The following is a 16,769-nucleotide window of genomic DNA, read 5'->3' as shown; positions in this document are numbered from 1 at the left end:
AAGTCCCTAGTAAAGTGCACTACATGTGCCCAGGGCTTGTAAATTAAATGCAACTAGTGGGCCTACAGCACTGATTGTGCCACTCACACAAGTAGCCCCTTAACCATGTTCCAGGCCTGCCATTGCAAGGCCTGGATGTGAAGTTTCACTGTCACTTCAACTTGGCATTCAAAAGTACTTTCCAAGCCTTAAGCTCCCCTTTTTCTACATATAAGTCACCCCTAAGGTAGACCTTAGGTAACCCATTGGGCAGGGTGCTATGTAGACAAAAGGCAGGACATGTACCTGTGTGTTTTATATGTCCTGGTAGTGGAAAACTCCTAAATTCGTTTTCCACTACTGTGAGGCCTGCTCCTTTCATCGGCTAGCATTACGTCTACCCTCATATACTGTTTGTGTGGTACATTCTGATCAGAAAGGGGTAAACAGGTCATATTTAGTGCGGCCAGAATGGCAGTAGAAAATCCTGCTTATTGGTGAGGTTGGATTTTATATTGCCGTTCTAGAAATGCCTCTATTACAAAAATTAGCATTTCTCTGCATCTGTGCCTTGCAATCTCCAATCCATGTCCGGGCTGGGCTGGTTGACAGCTCCCTTGTGCATCTCACCAAGACAACAACAAACACAGGATACTCAGTCACACCTGCACTCATCTGCATACTGAATGGATCTTCCTGGGCTGGAAAGGTGGACGGGCCTGACACTTACATTTCAAAGGCTAGTGGCCTGCCCTCACACAATGGACTGCCAAACCCCCTACTGGGACCCTGACAGACAGGATTGTACTGAAATGGGAACTTGTGCACTTCAAAACCCCTCTTTGAAGTCTCCCCCACTTCAAAGGCATCTTTGGGTATATAAACTGGGTCTCTGACAACCCCACCAACTCTAACACTTCCTGGAACTGACCCTGCATCTGGACCTGAGGTACTGCCTGGCTGCCAAAAGGACTCACCTGGCCTGCTTTGCTGTGAAGGACTGTTGCCCTGCTGTTGCTGCCTTACTGATCTCTGCCTCTGCTGAGAAGTGCTCTCCAAGGGCTTGGATTGAGCTTGCCTCCTGTCTCCGGAAGTCTCAGGGCCAAAAAGACTCCAACAACTACAGTAACTCATTGTGCACCGAACATTGACACACATCCCACCAGAAAAGCCGCACAGCTTGCTTTGAGGCCAAGAAATCACCTCACAGCCGACCAGGAACGACGCAGCCCAGTCCCCCTAGTGAAGTTCCAATGCAGTGCCTGCTTTGTGACAGAAGATTAGACACACGGCCCTATCGGAACAGCACACAGCAGAGCCGAAATGACGCAGCCCGATTCCCTGAGTGGATTCCCTGACGCAGCGCCTGCCTTGAGAGAGAAAATTTGACACATCACCTCACCGGACCTTCTCCAGCGCGTCAGGGATTTCCCCACATCGTGCCTGGGCGACAAAGAAGAAACCTGCACCACAGTGAGGAACCTGGACTGCGTGCTGAAAATCAACACAAACCCCTTGCTGTGGGAAAAAATGACACACAACTGTGCCGCACCAGAAAAACCGACGCACACCTGATCTTTACCATGAATCTCCTCCTCTGCGATACTCGTGCGTTTAAGTTTTGACGCACACCAGGTACTTTGTGAAATCAAGCATTAACTGTAGAATAGTCTCTTTTCAAGAAAATAAACAACTTCTGAATTTTACATTTCAACTGGTACTTATTGAATCTTTATCGTTTTGACTTTATTTTAATCAGATAAATATTCCCTGGTTTCCCAAACACCGTGTGGTGTATTTTTGTTGAGTTTTCACTGTGATACTGTATGATTTATTGCACAAATACTTTACACATTGCCTTCTAAGTTAAGCCTGACTGCTCAGTGCCGAGCTACCAGAGGGTGGGCACAGGATAATTTGGATTGTGTGTGATTTACCCTGACTAGGATTGTGGTCCCTATTTGGACAAGGGTGTACCCATCTGCCAACTAGAGACCCCATTTCTAACAGATGGGTATGCCCTCTAGATAGAAAAATCAATGCCCAAGAGCTGTTTATTGGCATGCTCAATATTTGAAACCATTCGTAAAAAAATGTAATGACTGATAAAGACTCAGGAGTTGAAGTCTGAACATGGTCTGTATTACCTTTTAGTAGATGCTGCTTCGAGGACAGGAGAAAGCACACATCTATTGAATGTATTTGAGAATGACAGACTTTGGGTACATATGGCATACACAAGGGTGATGGTTCAACTGTGAAATTAACATGCTTTGCCACTGAGGGGCACTTGGTTGCAATGGATTTAAGACTTTCTTTAGACAAATTATTGATAATAAGGGGACTGGTACTCAAGATAAACACTAAAGCCAGATGTGATTTAGGAAAAGCACAAACGTTATTGGGGCACTTCAGTTTTGCAAAGCACATAGATAGCACCAGGGAGAGCATTTTGCAGGGAGATAGAAATTACAATGAGAGAGTCCAGGCCTCACTAGAGTATTACGGTGGTGTAATGGTTATGGATCTACCTAACCAAGTGGCAGGTGTTCCTGGACAGGAAGTAGGAGTGTGATGGTGTACATCCTGGCAGAAGGTTCACTAAGTACTATGACCAGGAAAACATACAGACTGCATACATAATGAGAGCAGAGGAAACAGAATTACTGTCAGAAGACATTGCATGGAAAGTACTTGGGATAATGAAGAGTGAAGCTCACAGGGGTGGCTTTTTCTGTCAAGGTCTTCTGGGGTTCTGAATGACTGCATGGAGGTATTGGAGTATTGGATGATGTTTCCAGAATAATGAAGCAGACAATTGGAGACTCATTCCAAAGGAGTTGTTGCAAGACATGTTGCCCCAAGCGCCAGCAGAGTGCTTATTTCACTGGGAGTGTCAAAACCTTTAACTAATAAATTTGAAAGGTGAATCTGCAGGATCGGGTTGTGATAGTCTTAAAGCATGGGGGCTCTTGTACAAATAAAGAAATCATTCTCAGGGCAAAATTCAAAGTCAAAACCATTAAAGTTTATTCAAAACGAAAGATTCATTACAGAAGGCAAAAGTAGTTAGTCAGACTCAAATCAGCATCACCAACACATCAAAAATGTAAATTTTGCAAGAGGTAATACATAAGGTCTTTCACCAAAAACAGATAATTAGCCAGAATCAAAACATAGTTCACCAAAGAACCAGTGTGAATCTACTCAGTTTGTAAATCAAGGAAAGTCTAAATATAAATCAACAAGGAAGACCAGCATGAAGTCTGTCTCCAAAAAGAAGACAGGGTTTAAGTATAAATCAGCAGATAGTTTAACACCAAAGGTCTGGCACCTGTCTCAGAAAGCCAGCACATGCATTGGTTTCAAACAGTGAAAAACCACATACTCAATGTGGTGGGACTCATTATCTTAGGGCTATACTAACAAAGTTACGGAACATGAACCAATCAACATTGAAAATTTGTGTCACATGAAATAAGAAGCTTTAAGAAAACACCTACATGAGGAATAATACTTTAATACTCTTTATCATACAAACAAGGAAATGGCATTGCACTACTGATGCAAACACAAGACAGTAAGCTGTTTAAACAACAAATTAAGTACAGTTGTATCCTGGGAAGCAGGTTTAGGAAAATGTTATTTGTGCAGCGCGTCTTCTGGTACATGGCTGCCCTTCTCGAGTAACAAATTAATACATCTTATTTAGACCTTTTACAGCAACATGAAAATTAAATAGTTCACATTTATTTTCTGAAAAGAAAAAGTACCAGGGACAAAACTGAACATGAAAGCTCATTCATGATAAATAAAAGCAATTTTCTTCTGCAGCTTTATAATAGATATCAGTGCAAGCAGGCTGAGGGTCAGGAATGTACATTTGTGCCCTTGTTATGCTATCCTAAACACAGCTAAATGAACACGATTCTTGATTAATATAAATGACTTTTCAGATCCCCCATCTCTAATGATTTCAAAATCATCACCAAGCTAACCTATGCTACACTACAAAACATATCATTCTTCGTTTCTTCAGTTTCTGTTCTCCAAGGTTTTCAGCTCATCATACACTTTCGATTTGAAGTCGCTCATCACACTCTGCTTTTCCTTACTTCTTTCACAATCACATCTCAAACCTCCCTTTCAATAGATAACAATCACTATGATCTAATCTTCTATCTCTTGCAATATTATGTTGTGATATATGTTTATTTTAAGCATCCATAATCAAATAATAGGGATTCACTAATATACCAATTAAAACTAGTCTAATGAAAATCATATAAATTATTTTTAGAGCCAAGAAAAATCGTTTTTTACAAGTAGCCATCTTTCTATAATAATTACTTCTGAAAAATGTTATAAAAATCTAAGGCCCTAATTTTGAACTTGGCGGTAATCACCGCCGGACGCTGTTGTGACAGTGAGTAAAAGACCGCCAGAGGAGGTGTACTGCACACTGCCCAATAATGATGCCAAAAACACAATCCTCCAATAAAATCACTACCACCACTCGCCGCCAGGACCAACGACGTTGGAAAGGCACGACACAGCACTCCGCCACCGCCATCCCTACAAACGCCGCACCCACCAAATAATGATGCACAATTCAGCGCGGCGGTGTGGTTGAGAGTGGGATGACGTCAGTGGTGTGGGACTGCCCATACACAACATGGATCCCCACCAGCCATCATCACGGACCCCAAAGACTGTAAGGCAAGCGGGGTCCATGAGTGAGTGTGGGTGTCCCTATGTGTGTCTGGGTTGCCTGGGGGGCCACATGGGGCTGCTGGGTTGCTTTTGGGGTTCACTGCCGAAAATAAATAATAAGGTGTTATTTCATTGTGTGAGTGTGTGGGGGCATGTGGTTGGTGTTGGGGGCCAATATATGTGTTATGGGTGTGACTGGGATGTACTTATGGTGTTGCCACCCAGTCTCCCCTATGCTTACAATGGGGATTGCCATTCGTTACGTGGTGGTGTTGACCGCCGCTGTAGACATGGCGGTCCAGGCATCATAATACCAGCAGCTGCACAGGGCTGGAAATGGCCTTGAAATGGCCTCCCGCATCTGCGGCCCTGAAAAACTGGCAGTGAGTGGCTGCCCCATTGACCATTTCTAGAGTTCATCATTATGTGGAGGTCCGGACCGCCAACTTGTTGGCGGTAATGACCGCCAACGCCGGCTTAGCGGTCCATACCACCATGTTCATGACCGCCTAAGTCTCTAGACAAAGTACACAATTTTAAAACAATTTCTTCAAGAATGCTAGCAATTTGACATATGTGGTTTCAGTTTTTCAAAATAAGCTGTTGCAAGCAGATCTGAGCATATAAATCAACAGTTCAATTCCTAAAGTTTAATGAAGGCAGAAAACTATCTTCAGCTGGACACTTAAAGTACAAAATTAATCTTCTTCAAATACGGGCATTACTCTTATGAATGTGGTCATAAACACAAATCTCTAACAGAGACTATAATCTAAGAGTTATGCATGCAGGCTATGAAAAATCTAAATTTTATCATTTTTCTTAAAGATGCATATATTTAATTCTATTACTCCATAAGGAAATAACTCACTGTTGATCGCCTTCATTCTTAGATCAGGTCTATTCATGGAGGTTCCTCCAACAAAAATCTCTCAGATCAATGTCTCTTTCCTCTGGTTTAATCTATGCCCTTTCAGGGAACTTCATACTTCATGTATGGCACTCCTGCTTGTTGACTTCAGGCTTTTCAGAATTTATGTCATTCAGATCTATCACTGTTTCAACTGATTTCTTAAAATGTTTCTGTAGTCTGTCAACTCTTTGCAACACTCTTTTTCCGTGCATCACAGACCAATCAGCTTTTATCAGGCTTTCATCTTCAGTCACACTAGTTGCACTTGCCTTGTTTTCATCTTCACTTGTTTCTTCATTTGCACAACTTGCAACTGGAACACTTTGAGTTGCTCTTGGGGTTTTCAGAGTTTGAGTTTTTGAAGTTTGATTTTCTTGTTTTGAATTTGTTATTGTTCTTTATTAATTCTTAGTACTCCCCTCTCAATCCATGTAGCAATCGCAAGCTTGATCCAGTGAATTAGTGGTTTGTGTCACCACTTCTTCATCTGTAGGCTTCACTCTTTTCATGTGAGATACGAGGATTCAATGTGGCAAACATGCACAATTTACAGCAGTATTTGTCATCAAGCTCACTGAGCAAGGGCATTTCCATCGAGGCTTAAGACAATATTTTCAAACATGTTTCTTTACCACAATCCAATCACCATGTTCTCTGGGACATGGTAGGGATCTTCACTTGTCAAAGGTGTAGCCATCTTCGCATGTAAGATATAAAACATACTTAATCAGCCAAACTTTAGCAGTAAATGAGAACAAGACCATCAGTGATATTCACAAGAGCAGCTGAAGAAATACCAGGAAATACCAGGAATCATCATACTCACCTCCTCAAGACTTTATGGGGAGACAAGTCTGTAGTCTAGTTGGGTATGCTGCCCATACTCAGCAGAAATAAGGGCACATGGACATTTCAATGCTGCTCATGCATACACGTTTGTCAACTCTACTTTTGGGGTACCAGTGGCGCTTTCTATAATTTCTGATGCTTTCTGGATGATATGTAGAGTGGAATTTCTGCTCTACTTTCAGTGCCATACATAGGACTCTCGTGACCTTCTTTCTAAATGGGTTCCTTTTCTGACTCTAAAGAAGTTGGCAAATCAATTCTAGGGATAACCTCTCTTAATAAAAGCTTGGCTATACCAGGGGAGCGAGTCTTCTGGTTTGGGTATGCCTCCACCCACCTACTGTCAAACAACCACTAGGATGTACTTTACGCCATTGCACAGGGGATTTTGAACAAAATCTATTTGTAATCTTGTAAAAGGACCGTCTGAGTTTTCATTATGATGGTTACAGGGTTCTCCTGACAACATTTTCCCACTGGCAGGTTACACATCTTTGACATACATTATCTGCAATAGTTCTGAAATAGGGATTGGGCCAACATTTCTTAAGTTTCCTAATCATAGCATCAAGTCCAACATGGGCAGGTCCATGTAGGTACCTTGCCAATGACATAAACATCAGATCTGACGATATAAATATTACATCACTTGCCATTCAAATATAAATTTTGGCTTTTAAACATCCTGCTTTCCCCAATCTTTTCATCCTCTGGCAATTTATTTTTGAGACTGAACAGACATTGACAGAAAACGATTGACATTTTCCATTTTGCATTCTGATTTTTCATTTGTTCTCAATGTCCCCCATCTGTTAAATTATTGTCCACTAAACGTTTGTTGTCTCCACTCTTATTTGAGGCACATTTAACAACAGCAATCTTCTTTGGGCTTTGTATGGCCACCAATAAATTTACCAATCATAACCCATTTCAAATTGTTGTGCCAAATGATGTCAAGAAACCCCTTTGCAACAACAATTGGCCAAAGTCATGGACCACTCCAAAACCGTATTGGTTGTCTATATATATTGCAGCACTCAATCATTGGCCAAGCAACATGCACTTGCAACTACGGTCAATTCTGCTTCTTGTGCTGAAGCTATATTACACAAGTATGATGCTGCCTCAATGTATGGTATTGTGCAAAATGCATATTCTGCTCAGAAAGTTCGATGATGGTCTCTCAGACAAGAAGCATTCACAAATAATTCAAATTAGCCAATTCGAGTGACACACCTTGAATATCCAAGCGTGGCTTGGTGCACAAATCTGTGACATCAGTACAACTACGTTAATGTTCAGATATTTCATCATCAAGCTCCCTCTTGGGCAATGGTAGAAATGTTGCAAAATTCAGGCTACTACAAAGTTTAATTGGAATGTTGTCTGCTGACAGAATCTTTTACCTAACTTAGTTAAGTGACTGCAAGCTGCTGAGTGCATGAACGAGTCAGGAATGTCTCAAGTGAATGTGGAACCAACACAATAAGTGTCTGTCCCATCACAATTGCCTCATTTTGGAGAATTGCCAAAGAAGTTGAAGCAATAATTTTCATGCACCACAGTAGGGCCGTGGCAATGGAATGAGCTGTCTCCCTCCATCATGTTGCTGAGTCAAAACAAAGTTTACACCCTACTCTTTCATGACAAAATAAATAAATACAAATCTTTCTCATAATTTAGCAGAGTAAAGGTGCCTCAGAAACCGTGTCTGAGCTCCAGGAAGTCTTGCATGCATCCATCTCCTTAAGGCAGCAGGTCCTTCAAATCACTGTTGATCAACCTCTGTAGAGGTTTTGAAATCAAAAAAAGTTTGGAATCCACTGATGACAGTAGCCAACCATTTCCAAAACCAAAATTAAAAATAATGCTCAACATAAGTCTATTATAATGCCCAACTGAGCTTCTGTGGGAATCTGATACTGGATTACTGCAGGATTATGTACCCTAGGGCACCATGGGAACACTATATCATTCATTTAGTGAAGGTCTTGTACTATTCTCCATTTCCCCCTTGGATTCTTTATTCCCATGATTGGAGATTTACATGGGCTCCATAGTACTTCTTCTAGGATGCACTGCTGAAACATTTTATGAATAACAGGTGAAATCCCCTCCTATACTTCATGAGTAAGCTCCGATTGAGGAATATCGGGATACACTGTATATGGCTTTAGAGTGAGCTGCACTGGCTCTGCACTTTGTTTCAAAACAAAATTATTTTTCTAAAAAAAAACAAAAAACTTCCTTACATTCAGTATGCTTGTTTTAAATCTTGAGGCAAGTCTTCAGCTGTGTACTTTGGGAACATTTTTATTCTTGCTCCTTTTGATTTTATTTTAAACTCAGAATACTCATCCTTTATCTGGATACTGATACCATACAGTGTGCAGTAAATTACGCAGTTTACACAAAAGATCGAGTGCCAACAAATTAAATGCACTTGTCTCACTGACTAGGATCATGATAATTTATAGTTGAACCTATTTTTAATGGGACATTTGCTGACAACCTATTAATCTCACGTTTATTTGGCATGCCTACAACTAGGGCTTATTTTCCTTAGAGGGGTACGTTGGGAAATTCTATCAGTTTAATCGTGTAGCAGATAGAACCTGATCAATTAAAAATTATACTGGATGTCAATTAATTTCTCATTCTATAAAAGGGTCATTCTGGTCTACCTCTGGAACTGCATAAAGCATGCAATCCTCCCCTCTCAGGCACTGTTATTGTGCCAAACCTGGTCCCGCAGTGCAACTGCAAGTTGTGGAAAATAGTCAATTATCAGTGAAGGTTTTCTGCTGAAATTAGAATTTTTTTTAAATCTGTGCATATTATTCTGCATGGGCTGTAGCATGTACTGACTTTTTTCTTGAGGAACAAATCAATACATTTTGGGGCATATTTATACTATTTTTGCACAGCATTTGCGTCATTTTTTTAACGCAAATGCAGCACAAACTTAACTCCATATTTATATTCTGACGCTAGACATGTCTAGCGTCAAAATACAGGAGTTACCATCATTTTATGGATGCGTGAACCCACCTTGCATCAGTGAGATGTTAGGTAGGCGTTCCCATCCAAAAAATTACTCTACGCCTGTAGTGCCATATTTATCTCCCACACAGGTGGGAGACGGGGCTGAACTTGCTTAGCGCCATTATTTAACACCTGGGTCTGACCAGGTGTTAAGGTACCTGTGGACCCATTTCCAGGGTTAAACACCATGGAATGGGTCCACAGGTGCCCTCCCCAAGCCCTAGGAACACCCCCACCCTGACCAGAGGGACACCAGAGGATGGGGGACCCCATCCCAGTTAAGTCCAGGTAAGTATTTTTTAAAATATTTTTTTTGCCATCAGAGGCCTTAATTTGAGGTCCCTTGCATGGCACAGGGTGCAATGGCCATGCCCAGGGGCACTTGTCCCCTGTGATGGCCATTCGGGTGGTAGGCATTACTCCTGTCTTTCCTAAGACAGGAATCATGATTTTGGTGGTTGTGCGCCAGGAAATGGCGCTAGTCTGGCTAGAGGCATTTTTTTTGCCTCTAACCAGGCTAACCCTCATTTTCTGATGCACAACCCCCTCTTTCCCTACCGCCACCCCCACCCTGCTAGCGTCTTTTTATGAGACGCTAGACTAAGTTTAGCGCCGGCTTGCGCCATTCAATAAATACGGCACCTGGCTGGCATTGTGAAATTATGCAAGCCAGCGCTAAACTTTTTGCTGCAAAACTGCGCTAGCTAGGTATAAATAGGGGTCTGTATTTGCAACTTTTGCAACATGAAAATGAAATTTATTTCATTCATTTTCTAAAAAGGAAAAATACCAGCTATAAACGTGAACATGAAAGCTCCTTCATGGAAAATAAAGCAACACTTTTGATTTACTAGCTTAAAATGAAAGTTGGTGCAAGCAGGCTGAGGCCTAGTAATGTAAATTTGTATCCTAGGTATGGTAACTTAAACCACTTTCTCTGGGGTATTTTTTTCTGTTAGAAAAGGTCACCTGCGATCCCCTGACTACACAAGAAATACATAGATTCAAAATTAGAAGGTATGGTATAAGGAAATGCCTCCTTGGCATGGTTACCCCCTGACTTTTTGCCTTTGCTGATGTCAAGTTATGATTTGAAAGTGTGCTGAGGCCTGCTAACCAGGCCCCAGCACCAGTGTTCTTTCCCTAAAACTGTACCTTTGTTTCCACAATTGGTACACCCTGGCACCCAGGTAAGTCCCTTGTAACTGGTACCCCTGGTACCAAGGGCCCTGATGCCAGGGAAGGTCTCTAAGGGCTGCAGCATGTCTTATGCCACCCTGGGGACCCCTCACTCAGCACAGACACACTGCTTGCCAGCTTGTGTGTGCTGGTGGGGAGAAAATGACTAAGTCGACATGGCACTCCCCTCAGGGTGCCATGCCAACCTCACACTGCCTATGGCATAGATAAGTCACCCCTCTAGCAGGCCTTACAGCCCTAAGGCAGGGTGCACTATACCATAGGTGAGGGCATAGGTGCATGAGCACTATGCCCCTACAGTGTCTAAGCAAAACCTTAGACATTGTAAGTACAGGGTAGCCATAAGAGTATATGGTCTGGGAGTCTGTCATACACGAACTCCACAGCACCATAATGACTACACTGAAAACTGGGAAGTTTGGTATCAAACTTCTCAGCACAATAAAAGCACACTGATGCCAGTGTACATTTTATTGTGAAATACACCCCAGAGGGCATCTTAGAGATGCCCCCTGAAAACATACCCGACTTCCAGTGTGGGCTGACTAGTTTTACCAGCCTGCCGCACACCAGACATGTTGCTGGCCCCATGGGGAGAGTGCCTTTGTCACTCTGTGGCTAGTAACAAAGCCTGTACTGGGTGGAGGTGCTTCTCACCTCCCCCTGCAGGAACTGTAACACCCCCTTTGTTACAGCGTCCCAGGGCACTCCAGCTAGTGGAGATGCCCGCCCCCTCCGGCCACGGCCCCACTTTTGGCGGCAAGGCCAGAGGAGATAATGAGAAAAACAAGGAGGAGTCACTGGCCAGTCAGGACAGCCCCTAAGGTGTCCTGATGTGAGGTGACTCTGACTTTTAGAAATCCTCCATCTTGCAGATGGAGGATTCCCCCAATAGGATTAGGGATGTGCCCCCCTCCTTTCAGGGAGGAGGCACAAAGAGGGTGTAGCCACCCTCAGGGCTAGTAGCCATTGGCTACTAACCCCCCCAGACCTAAGTACACCTCTAAATTGAGTATTTAGGGGCTCCCAGAACCTAGCAAGATAGATTCCTGCAACCTGAGGATGAAGAAGGACTGCTGACCTGAAAGCCCTGCAGAGAAGACGGAGACACCAACTGCTTTGGCCCCAGCCCTACCGGCCTGTCTCCCCACTTCAAGAAAAACTGCAACAGCGACGCGTTCCCCCAGGGTCCAGCGACCTCTGAAGCCTCAGAGGACTACCCTGCATCTAAAAGGACCAAGAACTCCAGAGGACAGCGGCTCTGCTGCAAAGAAGAAACAACTTTGCAACAAAGAAACAAACTTTAAAGGACTGCACGTTTCCCGCCAGAAGCGTGAGACTTTCCACTCTGCACCCAACGCCCCCGGCTCGACCTGCGGAGAACCAACACTACAGGGAGGACTCCCCGGCGACTGCGACCCTGTGAGTAGCCAGAGTTGACCCCCCTGAACCCCCTCAGCGACACCTGCAGAGGGAATCCAGAGGCTCCCCCTGACAGCGACTGCCTGCTTCTGAGAACCCGACGCCTGGTAAAGACACTGCACCCGCAGCCCCCAGGACCTGAAGGATCCGACCTCCAGTGCAGAAGCGACCCCCAGGTGGCCCTCTCCCTTGCCCTGGTAGTGGCTACCCTGAGGAGGCCCTCCTTGCCTGCCTGCTTCGCTGAAGAGACCCCTGGGTCTCCCATTGAACTCCATTGCAAACCCGACGCCTGTTTGCACTCTGCACCCGGCCGCCCCTGTGCCGCTGAGGGTGTACTTTTTGTGCTGACTTGTGTCCCCCCCGGTGCCCTACAAAAACCCCCTGGTCTGCCCTCAGAAGACGCGGGTACTTACCTGCTGGCAGACTGGAACCGGGGCACCCCCTTCTCCATTGAAGCCTATGATTTTTGGGAACCACTTTGACCTCTGTGCCTGACCGGCCCTGAGCTGCTGGTGTGGTAACTTTGGGGTTGCCCTGAACCCCCAACGGTGGGCTACTTTGAACCCAACTTTGAACCCTGTAGGTGGTTTACTTACCTGCAAAACTAACACTTACCTCCCCCAGGAACTGTTGAAAATTGCACTGTCTAGTTTTAAAATAGCTTATTGCCATTTTTGTGAAAACTGTACATGCTATTTTGCTGATTCAAAGTTCCTAAGTTACCTAAGTGAAATACCTTTCATTTGAAGTATTACTTGTAGATCTTGAACCTGTGGTTCTTAAAATAAACTAAGAAAATATATTTTTCTATACAAAAACCTATTGGCCTGGAATTGTCTTTGAGTGTGTGTTCCTCATTTATTGCCTGTGTGTGTACAACAAATGCTTAACACTACCCTCTGATAAGCCTACTGCTTGACCACACTACCACAAAATAGAGCATTAGAATTATCTCTTTTTGCCACTATCTTACCTCTAAGGGGAACCCTTGGACACTGTGCATGCTATTTCGTACTTTGAAATAGTACATATAGAGCCAACTTCCTACATATGGCTTATGGTGAAAAAGTGTAAGATGAGTGAAAAGGGAAAGAGGACACAAGTGAAGCAGAACAGGTTGGGAAAATTGAACGTCAGTCCAGTGACAAGGACGGGAGAGTTCCTAGAGCACGTTGCCTCACTCATCCAATTACAGACAAGATGGAACAAGCTGATCATACCTAGCAATGGAAACATTTCTTATGAAGGTAATAGTGAAGGTGTAAGACTATGTGAAAAGATAAGTTAATGAGTCATGATATGAATCTTGACTAGGTGACAGAAGAAATCCCCAAGAAACGAATCATTTAGATGAGAATTTCTAAGGTATCAATAAGGTTAAGTGGGGACGTACAGCAGCTCTGTCCTGATGTGGGATTGCTCGCTGAGTGTCCAGTTGGCTCAGTGGAAAAAGGGGCTTTTTGGGTAAGTGGGTGTTAGAGCCATACATGGGGAGGGCTGATTTGTAAAAGTGGTGGAGGTATTGCTTGTAGACATATGTACAAGCAAAATGTATATGACATAACTAGGATGTAGGCCAAAATGTCCAAGGATGTTTAATGTATTTGTGAGAAACTGGGGTGTTGGCTGACTGGTATGAGCCCTGGTCAAACAACCAACCACAACTCTTGTCAAGGTAAGGCACAAGCACACCCCAAATTAGCCTGTACTCACCCTCTGGTAGTCTGGCAAAGAGCAGTCAGGCTTAACTTGAAGGCAAAGTGTAAAGTATTTGGGCAACACTTTCAACAGTAAAACAGTGAAAACACATAAAAAGGATCCCCCACCAGGTTAGAAAAATAGAACTTAATTTAATAAATAAAACAAGACCAAAACGACAAAAACTAAAGTAAGTAGAACTTCTGTTATGAATTTTTAAAGAATAAACTAAACGGTGTCTAGTTGCCAAAAGCCCCATCCGGGGATATCTGGTTGCATTGGACTGGGAAGAAGTCAAAAGTTGAGGCCGACCGCAATGGAGCATGGGCCAGCTACTGGGACTCAGTTGGGCCTGCTGAACCAAAGTACCTTAAATACAGGTCGCAGAGCGATGTGTCAGTTCCGAACCATGCATTAGAAGGGATGCATTAATTTTCTCCATCCACCCAAGATGTGGTGAGGCAGCAGTGTAAGTTCCTGTTGCATTGACAGTGAGGACCCAGGTGCCGGGGCTTGCGATTCGAAGGCTGGGGTCGAGGATGCATTTGGCAGTCATGGTGATGCATCTCATATGATGAGCGCAGAGGCTGTGATGCAGAGTTTTATCGTTGTCATTGAGGTTGCCCTTGAATTGGGATGCTGGGACCCTGAAAACCGAGAAAAACACCTTAGTGTTGGTTCGAAAGGCGATGCACTGGTTTCAATATGAAAGGTACCACTGCAATGCGATTCTGGTTATGCCGGTTCTGACTCATGCAGTGGAGGTGATGCGTCAATTTTCTCCATGCAACAACAGCGATGCATCCGTTCTGCTCCCACAGCAGAGGATGTATCAGTTCCACTGGAGTAAGCATCTTAAACCTTCCTCCTAGGATCCAGGATGCGGGTGGCACCACTTGGTAGGACAGACTCACAGATGGCAGAGTCCAGGTGCAGGGTGGTTGGAAGTCTGTTATATCCCTTAGACTTCAAATCAGAAAGCCAGCCAACTAGTCCTTGGAGTCACTCTGGATTCTGGGTTGGAGAGATTCAGGTCCAGTCCTTCTCACTCCCAGGCAAAAGGGCACCGGGCACAGGTCAGCACAGCAAAGCAGGAGTCCAGCAAACAGAAGTCCAGCAGGGTGTCAGGCTGTCAGCAGCACAGCAGCCATTCTTTCTGGAAGAATATCTACAGGTTCAGAAGTATACTGAATTGGTGGTATTTGAGATCCAGTTCTTATACCCAGTGGTGCCTTTGAAGTGTGGAGACTTCAAAGAGATACCTACGAAGTGCACAGATGGTCTGTCCTTCCTGCCCTGGCTCCAGCCTCTCTATAGGGGATTATTCAGCCCTTTGTGTTTGGACAGGACACAGCTTATTCAGGTGTAAGTGAAGCTGTATCCTGCTCCTTCCTCCCAATCTGCCCCAGATGGCCCATTAGGACCCAGATGGCCCATGAAGTCACACCTAAGCTCCCTTTGTGTGTGGCTATCTAGGGGGAATACACAAAGCCCAGCTGCCCCCCCCTCACATAAGCGATCAGAGACAGGCAGCATGCACCAAATGGCTATGGCAGGAAAATTCAACATTCTAAAAGTGGCATTTTCAGAATTGCAATTTAAAATCCAACTTTACCTTAAGTTAGGTTTTTCAATTGTGATTCCAGAGACACCAAACTCGAAAAGTCTCTCTTCCAGTTTGAAATACATTTATAAGCAGTAATACGGTCATTCTAATGTTAATCTACTAGGGAGATAGGCCTTGCAGTGTGAAAAATTAATCACCATCATGACGTGTAAAACTTAAAAGTACATGTCCAAATTTTTAAATACACTGCACCCTGCTCTTGGGGTTGCCGGGGCCCTACCTTAGGGGTGGCTTCTATGCATCAGAAAGGAAGGTTTGAGCCTGGCAGAAGATTAACTTTGCTGGATGGTAATTTAAAACTCCACACACACAGTCTGCAGTGGCAGGCCTGAGACATGTTTGAAAAGCTACTCTAGTGGGTGGCACAATCAGTGCTGCAGGCCCACTAGTAGCATCTAATTTACAGGCCCTAAGCACATGTATTGCACTCTACTAGGTACTTATAAGTAAATGAAATATGCCAACTGGGGATAAATCAATGTTACCATGTTTTAGGGCAGAAGCACAAACACTTTAGGAGTGGTTAGCAGTGGTAAAGTGTGCAGAATCATAAGGCCAGCACAAATGAGGTCTGCAAAAACAGGAGGTCTGAAGGCAATAAGTTAAGGGAATGACGCCAAGGATTCCAGGTCGAACAATAGTCTTTACTTTGTCTACTAAGAATGTGAGCTTTGCAAAGCTCAGAGTCCATCTACATGCTTCGTTTTACTTGAAATACTTTGAGACATTGTACTGCTTAAAACATATATAATAAGTCTACATGGACATGGGCAACAGTCTCAAGCTGTGCAATGACTCTGATGGTCTGTGAGTGTGTGAGAACTATTTACTTTCAGCACTTGGCCCTTAGGGCAAAGTTGCAAACAGTCCAAGATGTCTTAGAGAGGCGGTGTGGTGATGGGGGAAGAAACTCAAAGCTCAACTGTTACCAAATAGCAGGGAATAATGATTGTCCCATTCACAGCTAGTCATTTATAAAGAAAAATAATTTATTATTTCAAAACACACTACCACAAAAAAGAATATGCTTGTGGCCACAGGGTTCTATACAGTGCTTAATTTGTAAATAAAAATGTGCTGGTGCTCAAAGCCCTTCTCTTAAACACGCGGCTGCTGCAATGAAATGTGTGAACACGGCATACCTCTTTAATCAATTTAAAAGCACTCCCTGCCCCTTCAGCTCACACTTGCAGCTTTCTGCTTTCTCTCATTGTGACGCTTTTTCGATGTTCTCTTCCTCCATCTATCCCAAACGTGTCTTTTGCTCGCTGCAAATACTTGAGGCAGAAGACTAAGCACCGGCCCTCAAAAATAAGTGCTGGT

Source organism: Pleurodeles waltl, chromosome 1_2 (assembly GCF_031143425.1).
Source record: "Pleurodeles waltl isolate 20211129_DDA chromosome 1_2, aPleWal1.hap1.20221129, whole genome shotgun sequence".
NCBI lineage: Eukaryota > Metazoa > Chordata > Amphibia > Caudata > Salamandridae > Pleurodeles > Pleurodeles waltl.
Note: the sequence above shows the minus strand (reverse complement) of the source record.